Source organism: Sturnira hondurensis, unplaced genomic scaffold (assembly GCF_014824575.4).
Source record: "Sturnira hondurensis isolate 20B ecotype Veracruz unplaced genomic scaffold, ASM1482457v3 Scaffold0000780, whole genome shotgun sequence".
Classification (NCBI taxonomy): Eukaryota; Metazoa; Chordata; class Mammalia; order Chiroptera; family Phyllostomidae; genus Sturnira; species Sturnira hondurensis.
Genome location: NW_028073411.1, coordinates 5892352 through 5905495, shown reverse-complemented (window position 1 = coordinate 5905495; position 13144 = coordinate 5892352).

The window sequence follows — 13144 nt, the reverse complement described above, 5'->3', positions numbered from 1 at the left end:
AAGCAATTGGATGATGTTAATGGTGCTAGTTGGGAGACCAAAAAAATATTGGTTGACCAAGGACCACTTTTAATAACCAAAGGACATGAAATTTGGAACCATACATAGAGGAAAGAATTAAGAAGTAAATACAGAAGTCATGCCAAGTGAGGTATAGGGTTGGTACTAAAATTATACTAAACAAGGCAACTTTAGCAATGGTTTTCTAAAAAGGGTAAAAAACTAAGTCTTAAGAGTATCATATTTAGTAGTTCAGATAGTTTCATACATGTAGCCATGTTTTCTGAAACATGGGGTAGCTACATTACTAAACATGGGGTTAGAAGGGTCAGGAATAAGAAAATTTCACACAGAGTGGACAAGGAAGTAGGATGCGCAAAGCCCAGGAGCTAGAAAATATAACACAGATAAAACCTGGAAGGAGGCCAGAGTGGCTGAGGTTCTGGTAGGGTGGCAGCTGGCCTATGTAACGTTCAATGTGCAGGAGCACTTAATAGACATGAATGTAGATTAGACACTGGGTGGGCATCCTGGAAAGCATCAGTTACATGAATTGACTCAAACTGGTTATTTTAGAGGTTAAAAAAAAGCCCCTCTATCTCTCTGCCAGTTTGTCCACATTTGTCCCAAGCCCAAAGGTAGGGATATGATAAGGCTTTCCCCATTGACTTCATGCTGTTTGCTGAGTCTAAACTCTACAGCCACTGTTAACTAGGTGGAAGGTGCAGATATCCCCTTTTTCACAGAAAACACTTAGGCTTGGTTCTCTAGAAGCAGACCCTAAGATAAGATTCATGTGCAAATGATTTTGTAAGGAAGTGCTCCTAAAATAAACTGTCAAGAAGGAAAAGAAGAATAAGGAAGGAGAAGCCGAAATAGAGTGCTAGCCTAATCCTGATGCTGGAGAAAAACTGTAGCTTCAATTTCATCTCAGAGTTGTCTTGATCTGAGTGAAGCCAGGAGAGCTTCCAATTGTTGTCCTTCAAAAAAAGACAGCTGCCTGATGATAGCCATTAGAGACGAAAACACACTGAAGCTGGGGGAGGAATGCAAAAAAAAAATGGTAAAAAGAGATGTCTTCATCTACTCGGGCTGCCATAATGAAGAGATGGGGTGATTTAAACCACAGGAATGTATTTTATCATGATTCTGGTTGTGGAGAAGTGCAAGATTAAGGTACTATTCAGTTTGGTTCCTGGTGATGTCTTTCTCCTAGGTTGTAGGTGATTGATTTCTCACTATTTCTTCACATGGCCTTTTACTCAGTACATGAGCACATGGGGAAAGGAAGGGAGTTCCTCTTCTTCTTCTTCTTCGGGCACTAATTCCATACCCAAGTCCCACACTCTTGACCTAATATGACTATCTTCCAAGTCTCTATCTCTAAACACCATTACATTGACCCTATGGCTCTAACAAATGAATTGGGGGTAGGGGCTCAAATAGTAAGTCTAGAACAGGAGCCAAGTGGATATGGTTGAAGTACAGACAGTAATACCTGCTATAGGGAGTCTTCCCTTGTCTGCTTCTGCTCTTTTCTGATGCTGGCCTCAATCAGGATAACATCAATCTGTTGCATTCACCAACCGCGAGAACAAATGTCGGAGACTTTCAGGGTTCCAAAGATGTTACTTTATTGGCCAAGTTTAACCTGCGCAGGGGCGAACTCTCCAAAGTGTCTGGAGACACGGTGCCCGCAAGGGCTGCAAATGAGAGCCGCGCCAAACGCTTATAGGCTTAGGGTTTTAAGGAGGCGCGCAAGCAAGCTGGATACAGAAGCAGATGTGGCGGTTAGCGGTTGGCTCAGGGGCACAATAGGGTTACTGATTATTGGTGAGTTAACTCGAGCACTGGCTCGTGCTCCTTTACCTGATTGGTCAGTTGAGCTCGGGCACAGGGGCAAAATTTCCCTCCCTAGTGACTGTCCAGATGGCTATCTGCCTGACTAACCTTGTTGCTCTTATACCACATCCTGGAACACACCCTGCTCTTCGGGCGTGTCCCGGAGCCTCTTTGCTTTAGTTAGTAAAACACCTTTTGCTTCCTTACAGCTATGTTCTGGCTAGTTCCCCTTTGCCCTCAACAAATCCATCAAATATGTGTGTTCTAAATGTTTGGAAACTCCCAATCTGATCTGAGGGACTCTTTTATTTATGCAAATGGTCCTGATTTCCCAAATCTATATGGCTGTGTGCATGGAGGGATACCAAAGACTCTTCCAAAAATACCACCAAAGCACCTTTCTTTGAAAGAGCAGGGAAGATATTTTACTGGGAAAGTATTTTATTTTATTTTTCCCTGAATTACTATAGTTCAATTCCTCCCTGACGCATATTTCAAAGCGAGGATGGCAGAGAATCACCCTAGTAATAGATGTGCTATAATCAGTATTTAGCTAGAAGAAAACAAAGGGAACTAGACAATGTGCTCATTAAAATTGAGAACATAAATTTGCTTGCTAGCCAGGAAGCTACAGCTTAACACCCCAGGGATTACAGCTGTGTGCTCCAGCAAGGGGATTAACACGCCTCCCTGACCCCCTCCAGTAACAGATTGCCAAGTGGGATCAAGGGAAGGCAGGCACCTGCATAATAGAAGTCAAATGGCACGGCGGCGGTGGTGGGGGGGGGGGGTTAGATCAAAGAGGCCTGTCAGTCTAGCCTTGGAAAGAAAGGATTGGTTAGCAGGTAAACCCATCCGAAGCCTGCAAAAGTTTGGAAGGTTGATTACTTCTTTTGAAGAGACACCTGGTTCATCCTAAACTCAATTTAATACAATCCCAGGGAAACAAAGATTCTCACTCTCTCTCACCCACTTGGTCATGCACGCCCCCAGGTATTCGTATACTCTCACCCAGGAGCACATGACCATGTAGGTCTTGCAGTGATTGGGGCCTGCGGGAGAGTGTGTGAGCTCCAAAGGATGCAATGGGCTGTCGGTGGAAACACATACTAAACTAGCCAGGTGCTGGGCTAACTGGACTTTAATATGGAGTAAAAACTTTGGACAATGGCTTTTGTCTTGGTCTTGCTGAAGACACAGTTGGAATTTTTCCAGAGTGAGGCAGAGTGTGATTGAACATTGAAACCCAGGGGGCAGCTTCTATTTCCACACCAATAAACCCTGCCACACCACAAGCTCTCTTGAGTGGGTCCTTGGAATGCTTTCCTTGTGATCCTGTGGAAAAGTCTAATTTACACTTACAACAGATGCAAGCATCATTCCATGCAGAAGGACAGGACCCTTCACAACTAAGCTTGCTGATTGCTGGTTTTGCAGTCTATAATTTTACACTGTTTCTGGTCATTATATCTGTATACCTATAGGTATTTATACAGAGAGAAATCGATGATATGATAGCTAGCTAGATAGATAATAGTAGATAGATAATTTTTTCTTTAAAAACCTCTGATGGCCTTCACACTGACTATAAACATTGAAATAAAACATACTAGGACAAATACATTGGAATATGGTCACTGGAATCACACAGATCTGGACTTGAATCCTAGCTTTACCACTCTTGTGTGCAATGCTAGACTATACTGAGGCCCAACGTATTTCATCCATAAAGCAAGGTTAAACACTTCTTACCTCAATGAGTTGTCATAAGAAATACATCAGATGACATTTATAAAACTTTTATTACAGTGCTTGGCATGGAGTTACAAGTAAAATAAATGTTTACTATTATAAAAATAGCAATATTTTAAAAAGAAAGTCTGTAAATAGGGTAAATAAAGACAACTGAGAAAATAGATGCATATGCTTAAAGCAAAAATAATCTGTTTCCTATTAACTCAACCATGTCATAAATCAATTTATAATTGAGGGGAGAGTTCAGGTTGACAATGAAATTTGTACAATAAACAATTTTTAATGTTTGAAAATACCTCAGAATCAGGTATTCTTCACTTCCAGATGATCAAATTAAGGCATCAAAGATGCTCTGACTTTTTCAAGGTCAAATAGCCATGAGGCAGAGCCGGCACAAAACACAGTTCTTCTATCACTCTTCCACAATCTATTAGACATCAATTCGTATTTGCTGAGAGAGTGGTTCAATTTAGAATTCATATGTGGATGAATTTGCAAAGCTGATTCAGGACAGGTAATTCCATAGTGTACCATGTCACCCAAACAGGTGAGCATTGGGCTTGACACTCATCATTTCTAGCCATCAAAAACTTTCTCTTGATGCCTGAACACATTCCAGAGTCCTGCAAGTGCAAGAGAGGGGTTTGCGGAGCAAACAAACCTGAGTCATGTTATTAAAGGACACTTGCTTTGGAATGGAACTCTGGAGTGTTTAATTATCAACATGTGCCTTCCCATCCCGGGCCTATTAAATCATCTGGCCTGCTAATAATAGCCTGTTTAGCCATCAGGAGAAGATGGATGAGTTTTAGTTCCCATTTTCAAATCCAAGGGATCTGCCCTGTTTCTGAATTATCTGCAGATGAAGATTAGTCACTGAGGCAGCTGTAGGTTGTGCAGAGGACATTGGGGTCTTGGCCAGCACATTTATCCTCACCAGTGCACCCCTCCCTCTCCTCCAGGGCTTCCACCGGTGAATAGATACTAAAAAAGCCAAGGTTAAATGTGGGAAAGGAAACCTTACCCACGGAAAGCTGGTTTTAGTCTTCGTGAACTAGATTTCTCTATCACTACTTCCTGTGTTTAAACCATCTGTGAATAGATCACCTATTTAGCTCTGCAAAGGAACTTGTACATGTAATGTGACTGTTTTTACAAAGCCTGCTGGCATTTGTTTGTCTGTTTACTTGTTCCTTTTAATCCATATCTAAATGTTCTTGTTAACCTGTTGATGTAACAAATTGTACAAAAATGTAGTGGCTTAAAACAGCAAATCATTTCGATCATGATTTTGTGGATGAGGAATTTGGAGTGCTTTGCCGGGCACCGCCTCTCTGTTCCTTGAGATCCTGGCTGGAGTGGCTTGACCAGTGCTAGGTGACCCGCTTGCAAGATGGCTCACTCACATGGCTAGTAAATTGGTCCTGGTGTTGGCCGAGATTTGGCCTAGGCTTTTGGCAAGGTAATTTTGTTGTAATCCACAAAAGCCTTATCGCAGGTTGCTGAGACTTCCTTATGCAGAGCAGCTCAGTTCCTAGAATGAGTGTTCTTTCAGCCCAGTGAAAGCTACAAGACTCGTTCCGAGGACCTAACCTCGGAAGTCCCAAAGGCCATTTTTGTCATATTCATTGGTCAGACAAGTCACCTAAAGCAAACTCAGATTTAAGAGGGTGGAAAATAGTTTCCCTTTCTTAACGGTAGATCAGCAAAGACTGCAGACACCTTTAATCCACTGTATTGAGGAAATAGTAATCGTTAGATTTTAAGTACCTCCTCCACTCCACACATGTTCTGCTGTTCCTCAAACTTAATCAAATATTTTAATGTATTTCTCAGATCTCTCTCCACTCACAATATTGAATAAATATGTTGTGCTGTCTTGAAACAATAGTTTCTATCTATCAATCAAATTCCATTTATTTTTCTGATGATTATTTATTTCCTTTACAAGCCCATTCCCATACTGAACGTAATACTGCAAATTCCAGTGAGTCCTGAATAACGGAGTCAGTAACAAATAATGAAAGCTTCAACACAACATTCTCTGTGACAGAGAGCAGGGCAGACAATGGAAGAAAAAATTAAAAACCATTTTCCAAGTTGAAGAAGCATCTTAACAATGGCAGAGCTTTTGAGATACTTAGGTGGCTTTCATGCCATCCTTTCTCTTTTATGCCCCAAGGAGCAAGGGTAAGAAAAAAGCAGTTTTGCAGATTTTATCAGTAGACCCCAAAGTAGAAATTAACTAGTAGTAAAAATCTCATATATTAAGCCACTTTTAATTTGCATATGTTTGCATATGAATACCCAACTAATTGTTGTGAAGTAACAATTAAGAGAACAAAAGAAGAAAGAAAGGGGACTTGAGGTGGCAACAGACACCTGGGAGACTTTACTTAAAAAGCTTTTTACATATTTCAATTTTATTTTAATAAAGACAAAGGCATTGAATTATGCACACAAATACTGACAAAAGAATTAGAGTGAGAGAAGGTTTCTGACCTACTGATACCACTTTCTGATAGAGAGTTCCCTGATTCTTTTCATTTCCCTCTTTAATACCAAAACCTTGCCAAGTTGCGTTTAGAAACCCAAGGTGCTACACTTAGTGCTAACCCAAGTTCCGAGTTTCCCCTGCCAAGGCCCTGAGCTTGCATGATCCCCTCTTCAGACTGACATGTTTCAAAACTTGTTTAACGTCCTGTAGTGGAGGGCTTGTTTACTGGGCTTGGAACAAATTGGCCTTCCTTTCTCCTTGTGGTTCTGAACTATTCAGGTCTGGCTCTACACTGGCTCACTCCAAAACTCAGAAAAACCTGCATTGAACTCTTTTTTCATTCTTCCTAAAAATCAGTCTGTAAATATTTGTGTCATCTTGAGTATGCTCTTCAAAATTTACCCCGTTAATAGACTTTCTTGTTTTAAATTTTGCCTGCGTAGCATCTATTCCTTCTTCTGACAATAGCAGAAGAGGGAATTTTCCTTTACACAATTTCATTTCATATTCTTAGTCGTTGTGGCTTCTGAAGAGACTCTCATTCTCAGCTCTAAGAATGAAGCCAAAACTAAGGTAGGTGTTATTTTGAAGTAGACAGAGATGGATCAAAACAGGGTCAACAGAAGAAAAAGAAAGGACAAAGACGGAGGGCTGGAAGAAGAGAGAGACACAGACAGACAGGAAACACTGATGGCATTGTTTGAGATTTTGAATTTAGCCATGCCCTAAAATTAGATTTCCAATTACACAAGCCAATTAACATGCCCCCACAATACACACATGCACACACTCACAGGCACAGACACATACACCACAACATTTCATTTGTGTGTCAATAATCATTATTATTTTTATTTTGCTTAAGCTGGTATGATTTGGGTTCCTGTGTTTAAAATCGGGGTTTATTAATATAATCCCTTATCGACTCACAGCAGTCTTTCCTCCAGTTGTTCATAATACTGTTCTTGAAAGGCATTGTCAAATCTAGACTAGTACATAAAATTCCCTCCACTAGCTTTTATGTAATAAGTGCAAACCAACCAAAGGTAACCTTTCCAAATTATTTATATCTGTTATTGAGTTGTAACAGATATTAAATGATATAACTAACTAAATCACCCAATATAAAAACACTGATTCGTCAAGACAAAACTTCCCTGTATATGCATGACTTTCGCATGCACGCACACACACACATACTCTCACTCACATATTCTTTAACTCAGGTTAAAAGGCCACAGTACTCCAAACATCAAGGCAGTTGCACATCTCTAAGTGTCTCCATAGGTGTGTGTATCTGGTAGCTTTGCTGAAGTCACATACTCCAACATAGTGCTGTATAACACAGATGTTTATCTCTTGCTTGCATTACATGAAAACTTTAGACTACTAGAGTTCTCTTCCAGCAGTAGCTCTGCTCCATCTGTCTTCTCAATTAGGCTTCCAGGCTGCAGGAGCAACCTCTATCTGGAGTGTGCCTTTCTCAGAGCAGAAAGCAGAAGCAAGAGACTGAGCTGAACCATGCATTCCTATTTAAAGCTTCTGCTCCGACACAGCACTCGTCATGTTCACTCAGATGGCACTGCACAAGTCTACCAACAAGACAAAAAAGCATCTGCCACCGAACACAGTGGCATTGCAAGTTCCATGACACAGACCTGTGTCAGATTATATTACTAGGTTGTATTACTCTCTTAGGCCACCACTAGGGCTTGAATAGAGCACCCAGGCCTTCATTGCTGTTGTAGAGTCTCTAATGAGAGAATTTGTCTTCAAAATTTAGCAGAGAAAGGCCATCTACTCTCGAAGTGGAAACACGTGTCCTTGAGCTATTTTCATAGCTCAGGGTTCTTGCGTTCTGTTATGGGTTCTCTTTCTAAGATATGCTCCCTCAAGGGCATTGCTTTTCACAGTCTTGCTCAGTAGGCTATATGAAAATGAATATAACCCTGATGTGTTGGTCTTAGATATGATTAGCAAGTATTTTACTATATTCCTCTGACTCTAGATTATACAAATATGTACCCTTGAAATTGTCGCTGCTCAGAAACTTTCTTTCCTTAATCTGACCTTTCCCTCTTCTTTCCCTTTGATTCAAATTGGCTTGGTTCAGCCTGATTCACCCACCTCCCTCTCCCTTGCACACCCACTACCTTAATCATTAAGGCCTCAGGACAATGAGATTCTGGTCTGCATCCAAGACACAAGGCTCAGGAACAAATCCTCCTGTCTCTGACCACAGAGACAGAGTGGCAGTCAAACTAGAGATAGCATCTAGGCCTCAGTGGTGTTTCAGCCCCAGACCAGGAAGTGGACTAGCCCCAGTGATTACACCCTTGCAAAACCAGGCAGCAGGACTAGATATAATTATTAACTACCACCTACTCTAGTGGGGGCCAAACAATAGAGACCGTGACCCTAACTCCCTTAGTCATCACGATTAATGATTTTTCTTCTATATAACCTATCCCCTAGAAGCCACAGGGAAGCCAGGTCTTAGCTTGACCATTCGCCTGTGACGCTGGTTTTGGTGCTATTTCCTTAAAAATAAACCTTTGCTTTCTTGGCTGCACACTCCTGTTTACATTTGATTGGGCTTTGATGCATGCTGGCAAATGAATCCCTTTAGTTCAGTAACAAAATGTTGACTTGTTAAGGTGCTGTGGCAATCAGTGAAACCTAGCTTCACTAGATATATTCCTGCACTAATATTCTCTAGCACACTCCAGTAAATACAATTTTCTACATCGTATTCATTTCCAGTGATGCTTTAGACATTTTTTAGGTGGACACTGTTCTAGTAACTATGGCTGTGTAACAAGCCACCCTACTTTTCATGGCTTAAGCCAACAGCAATTATCCCTCATGATTTATATGAGCCAGGAGTTTAAGAGTTCTGGTTCAGTGTCTTTCACCGAGTTGCGCTGTGGTGGTGACCGCTGGTGGATGTTTGCTGTCATAAACGCAGCTTCACTTATGTATCTGGACCCCCAGCTGGGAAGACTTGGACATCTGAGAACAGCAGGGACTCCCCCTGTTTTTTTCTGTAATACTATGTGCTGTATTTGTGATTTCCAACATGGTATCTACGAAACTACTTACATGGTAGATTAGTTGTCCAAAGGCACAAGCCGAGAGTGAAAGAGAGAGAGAGAGAGAGAAGAAAAGTTGCATTGCTTTTTAGAAGTCAAGCAAATGTCAATTTTGCCATGCTTTTGTAGTTGAAGCAATTACAAAGTTAGGCCCAAGTTTGAGGAATGCACCAGAGACCTTCTCTCTCCAGAGAGGATTGTCAACATCACTTTGTGAGAAGAGTGAGTCGGATGGGATTAATCCTGGTGTGACCATCATTGGAAAATCCAATTTGCCAAAGATACCTTGGCTGCCCTGCCCCTTAATCTAGTTCTGATGAGACACTTCGAATTTGAATCAAAAATGGTTTAGCTAAAAGGGGAAGACCGGAAAAATAATCTCATGCAACTTGTTCTGATTACCAGCTCCAGGGATTTAAGTGATTGACCAAGGTAAGACAGATAATCAGATATAAATATAGCAAAATCAGAGGAGGAGTCCCTACCCTGAACCTGCTTTACTAAATCACAGAGCATGGTTCATTCTACTGTGTTCTTGTTTTGTAGGTTATAGCCATGGTGTAGTTAAAATGATAAAGGCCAAGTCTCAAGTTCTATTGAACTAAAAATCAACTGTTACGTGCTCTTGGATAATTAGGATTTTTATGTATATGTGTGTGTGTATTTAAATTTGTTAGCTGGTTATGACACTTAAATCATTGATCAAAAACAGAATGTAAATTTCATGTCTATACAAAAATTAACGCAAGATGTATCATAGATTTCAATGTAAATATAAAACTGTAACACTTGTAAGAAGAAAAGAACAAAATAAAATAAAAGATTACTTAAATACACAAAGTGATACTTGGTAAGATTTTTCTACCATTCTTATTTCAAACCTGTATGACAATACAGTATTATCTCTTTTTAGAAGAACTTTGAACTCATTTGCTTAATAGTTGAATTCAAATTCCTTAATAGTTACAGGGTTCTTATAGTCAACTATTTCATATTGGGTGAAAACTGGTAGTTTGTGTTTTTCAAGAATGTGGCCCATTTTATTAAAGTTGTCAAATTTATATGTGCAGAGTTGTTCATAGGATTTCCATGTTATCTTTTTGTAAGTCTACAGGGTCTATCATGGTATCCTCTGCTTCATTTATAATATTGGTAATTTTCTATTTTTACTTTTTCTACTTCACAGTCTCACTAGCTGTTTGTGTATAATATTGGTAATTTTCTATTTTTACTTTTTCTACTTCACAGTCTCACTAGCTGTTTGTGTACTGTATTGATCTTTTCAAACAATCAGCTCTTGGTTTCATCGATTTTTCTCTATTGTGTTTCTATGTACAAGTTCATTGATTTCTGCTCTTATGTTTATTATTTCCTTCCTTCTGTTTACATTGACTTTATTTTGTTCTTATTTTCTATATTACTGAAGTAAAAGGTTATTTTTGAAACAGTTTTCTAATATGTGAATTTAGTTTTAAAAATTCCCACGTAGCACAGTTTTAGATGTGCCCTGCATGTTTTGATAACTCGTACATTCATTCTGATTCAATTGTACATTTGAAAAAAATTTGTTGAGACTCCCTTTTTTTTAAAGATTTTATTTATTTATCTTTAGAGAGGAAAGGAAAGAGACAAGGAGAAAAACATCAATGTATGGCTGCCTCTCATGAGTCCCCTGCTGGGAACTGGCCCAGAACCCAGGCATGTGCCCTAACCAGGAATCGAACCGCAATCGTGTGGTTCTCAGGCCCGCGCTCAATCCACTGACCTACACCTGCCAGGGCAAGACTCCCTTTTTGAATTGTGACTTACTTACAAATATGCTGCTTAGTCTCCAAATGTTTGGAGATTTTTGTAATCGTTCTTTTATTGATTTCTAGTTTGATTGTAATGTGATTAGTGAAAAGATTGTATATTCTCAGTTAGTTTAAAATTTTTAAAGCTTATTTTATTGATTTCTACCTTAGGATATGATTAATGAGCACTTTAAAATAATGTGTTGTCTATTGCTTTTGGTTGTTCTAAAATATTGAATAGATACTGTTGGTTAGTGCTGTTGTTGAGTTATTCTACATACTTAATGATTTTCTGTCTAGCTTTTTTTTTTTAAGATTTTATTTATTTATTGTTAGAGGAGAAGGGAGGGAAAAGAAGAGGGAGAGAAACATCAATGTGTGGTTGCTTCTCACATGTCCTCTACTGGGGACCTGGCCTGCATCCCAGGCATGAGCACTGACTTGGAATCGAACTGGTGACCATTTGGTTCACAGGCCAGCACTCAATCCACTGAGCCACATCAGTCAGTTTCTTTTAGAATAAAGTGTTGAGAGAGAGGTATTGAAGTCTCCAAGTGTAGTAGTGAATATCTTTTTTTTGTCTGTTTGTTTTAATTTTACCAGTTTCTGTCTTATATATTTTGAAACCCTGTCATCAGATGTTCACATACTTAGGATTTTTGTGAGTTTACCCTTTATTATTATATAAAGTCATTCATTCTGGTCATTTCTTTTTGTTCTTATGTCTACTTTATCTGATATTAAGAAATACACTTTTGTTTTCTTTGATCAGTGCTTGAATATTACATATTTTTTAAATTGTTGTCAATTTATAACCCATTCTGCCAAGCTCTGTCTTTTAACTTGCATATTTACACCATTTACATTTAATGTAATTATCAGTATATTAGAATTTAAGCCTGACATTCAATTTTTGTTTACTGTTTATAGTTTCACTTTTCTATTTCTCTATTTTTTTTACTTGCTTTCTTGTGGGTCACTTGAACTTATTTTAAAATTTCATTTTGATTTATTTTTGAGTATGTCTTTTTTAGTAGCCTTTTAAATGATATATACATATATGTTTATATATATATATGTATATCATACATATATCACTGTCTTCTTGTGTCATTATTTTACAAGTTCAAATGAAGTATTACAAGTTTTTTCCCTTTAGTTTCATTTGACTGCTCTATTTATAATATAATTGCCTTAAATATTTCCTCAGTATATAAATATTTAGAACTACATCAACAATGTTAAAATTTTAGCTTCAATCATCAAAAAATATATATAAAACTCAAGAAAAGAAGAAAGACTAACGTATATTTTTTCAGATATGCTTACCTTTTTGTTTGCTCTTTACTGGTGATGTAGGGTTGCTTATTTTACAATTTCCATTACATATAGAGAACTTCATGTTGTTATTCTTTAAGAATAGGTCTGAAAATGAGGTAGTCTCTTAGGTTTTCTTGATGTGAGAACATTTTTATTTTTCTTTTATCCCTGAATACTGTTTATTCTGGGTATAAGTTTCTAGGTTGACAGTTCTTTTTCTTTTCACCACTTAATGTTGCACCTTTTTTTAAGCCTTTGTCATTTCCAATGAGGAACCAGCTATAATTTTAATTGCTTCTTTTCCTCACATGTAAGGTATCATTATTTTCCCCTTGGCCACTTTCTAGACTTTTTCTTTGTTTTTATTTTTCAAAAATTTAATTGTGACATGTTTTTGCATGAATTTCTTTGGGTGTATTCTGTTTGGGGTTCACTCAGCTTCTTGAATGTGTAGGTTTATTACTCTTGACAAATTTTGGAAGTTTTGGTCATGATTTCTTTATGTAAATATTTCAGCTCTGTTTTCTCTCTTCTCTTTTTCTTTATCTCCAGTGGCATAAATGTTAGGTCTTTTATTATACTCCCACAGATCCCCCAAATTTTATTATATCTTTTCTCAGTATATTTTGTCTTCACTGTAAAGAAAGAGCCATTTCTATTGCTCCATGCTCCATTCATTGATGATTTTCTCTGTTCCCTTCATTCTGCAATTGAGCCTATTCACTGAGCTTCTTACTTGAGTCATTGTATTTCTCCGTTGTAAAATTTCAATGTAGTTCCCTGTACTTCTATTTCTTTGATGAAGCTTTCTATATTTTTTTCATTTATTACAAGTGTGTTTATAA